Here is a 2,636-nt window from a genome sequence, read left to right as displayed (position 1 = left end):
AGAGACTTCAATTATTCAACCTAGGGTTAGACGTTGTTAGTCTTGAGAGAGATAATAATATAACTTAGGGATTTCTACGGATCAAGTCAAATGAATAAATCGTCTGATTCAGAGTCAAATAACAAGTGAAGTCTAGGTGGATTTTTCCTTAGTATTGTCTTAATTCAATCGTTTTTCCAAAAGTAATTCCCCAATTCTATTTTCTATGAATTCTTAGTTTAGTTAATTAGTTAGTTAAAACAAACCCCAATATTCTTAGGCTAGATAATAAAAAGACAGTCATTACTAGTACTTTTAGTTCCTTTGGGTTCGACAATCCAGTCTCGCTAAAGCTATTCTACTGTACGATAGGTACACTTGCCTTTATCATGATAATAGTTAGTTTCAAGAACGATTCAATATAAATGTTTAAAACCTGTCACGAATATCACGTATCAAGTTTTTGGCGCCGTTGTTGGGGAACTAAGATATTAGGAACACTCGATTTTTATTACTTTAGCCATTTACTTTTACCACAATTTAAATTTTATTCTAATTTTTATTACTAATTCTTCCTTTTCCCTTTTCCTGGCAGGTTCTTATAGTTTATGACTAGAAGAAACCTGTCAGGAGCATTACTTTTTGATAGTGAGATCGATTGCACAGTTCGCAGAAACCAAAGAGAAATAAGGTGAAGCTTAAGATACACAGAGAACGAGCAAGAGGACAATATTCAAACCACAACTGAAGAGATGGCTGAAAACCAAGAAAATTCGCTACCTCCTGCAATTGTTGTTAATCAAAACCCTGCTCTGTTCACTATGTATGATTATGCTAAACCTAATTTAACAGGAACTGAGTCAAGTATAGTTAGACCTGCTATTGCTACAAATAATTTTGAACTGAAACCTAACACAATTCAAATAATACAACAGTTTGTTTAGTTTGATGGTTTACAAGACGAGGATCCCAACACTCACTTGACAGATTTCCTAGAATTTTGCGATACCTTTAAAATTAATGGCATTTTTTATGACGCCATTTGCCTTCGGTTGTTTCCCTTTTCGTTAAGGAATAAGGCTAAACAATGGTTGAACTTGTTACCACGAGGGCCAATCACTACTTGGGAACAAATGACCGAAAAAATTTAATTACAATATTTTCCACCGGCTAAAACAGCCAAATTACGTAATGATATATCTTCTTTTGTGCAGATGGATTTAGAAACACTCTACGATGCACGGGAGAGACACAAGGACCATTTAAGAAGGTGCCCTCACCATGGGTTACCGCTTTGGCTACAGGTTCAAACGTTCCATAATGGCCTGAATCCTTCAACTCGGCAGATGATTGATGCAGCTACTGGAGGAACTATCAATAATAAGACACCTGAGGCGGCTTACGAATTTATTGAGGAGATGTCACTGAATAACTATCAGTGGCAAGTTATGAGAACAAAGCCGACGAAAGCAGCCGATGTTTTCAACCTCGACGCGGTTACTATGCTATCTAACCAAGTAGAAATCTTAAATAAAAAGATTGACGGTTTGTGTGGTTCTACTCAGGTACATCCAATGATGAGGTGTGATTCGAATGGAGGAGGAACATGCACAGAATATCAACCCTTCAACCCTAACATCAAGGAGGAACAAGTCCAATATATGGGTAAAATTAGCTCTAGATCCCAAAATAACCCATATAGTAACACTTATAATGCAGGTTGGAGGAACGATCCCAATTTCTCGTGAGGCGGTCAAAGAAATCAAAGGCCACAACATCATCCGGGGTTTCAACAACCACCTTACTAGTAAGAAAAGAAGCTGAACCTTGTGGAGATGCTAACCAAATTCATCTTGGTGTCAGAGACTCGTTTTCAGAATACCGAGACGGCACTCAAAAATCAACAAGCATCAATCCAAAGGCTCGAAACTCAAATTGGACAGCTGGCTAAGATGATTTCAGATAGAGCACTAGGAAATCTACCTAGTAACACTAAACCCAATCCAGAAGCACATGTGAAAGAAGTTACACTAAGGAGTGGGAAAGTGTTAGCTGAATCGGAAAAGAAGCCATAACAAGAAGCTGATGGAACTAAAGGAGAGGAGGTAAAACCCGAAAATAATGACAATCCAATGGCGAAGGAATATAAACCACCAATTCCATACCCAAAAAAGTTGAAGAAAGACCGCATGGATGCACAATTTGGTAAATTCCTTGAACTTTTTAAACAACTACAAATTAACTTACCTTTTGTTGAAGCTATATCGCAGATGCCTACATACGCGAAAATTTTAAAGCTACTCCTAACAAAAAAAAAAAGAAGTTTGAAGACTTATCTATAGTGGAACTTAACGAGGAATGCTCGGCTATACTCCAAAACAAACTGCCAACCAAACTAAAAGATCCAGGAAGTTTTACTATACCCTGTTTAATTGGTAGTTTTAACGTTGATAAGGCACTAGCTAATTTAGGTGCTAGCATTAATTTGATGCCATATAAAATTTTTAAACCATATAAAATTTTTAAACAACTTGGTCTTGGGGAACCTAAACCCACTAGGATGAGTATTCAACTAGCTGATAGATCTGTTAAATATCCTAGGGGTATTATAGAGGACATACTTGTAAAAGTAGATAAATTTATATTCCCTGTTGACT

At 36.7% G+C, this 2,636-nt stretch overlaps 1 non-coding gene across 1 annotated transcript; it reads right to left on the bottom strand.

Annotated features, from left to right (window-relative positions):
* Positions 1 to 1,160: 1,160 nt before the first annotated feature.
* Positions 1,161 to 1,267, bottom strand: LOC128294399 (small nucleolar RNA R71). The gene has a single exon (XR_008284711.1). It is a non-coding gene; the product is annotated as a small nucleolar RNA R71 (small nucleolar RNA).
* Between the last annotated feature and the right edge of the window lie 1,369 nt (positions 1,268 to 2,636).

Source organism: Gossypium arboreum, chromosome 6 (assembly GCF_025698485.1).
Source record: "Gossypium arboreum isolate Shixiya-1 chromosome 6, ASM2569848v2, whole genome shotgun sequence".
NCBI classification, from domain to species: domain Eukaryota; kingdom Viridiplantae; phylum Streptophyta; class Magnoliopsida; order Malvales; family Malvaceae; genus Gossypium; species Gossypium arboreum.
This window is presented reverse-complemented; position numbering and strand designations above follow the sequence as displayed.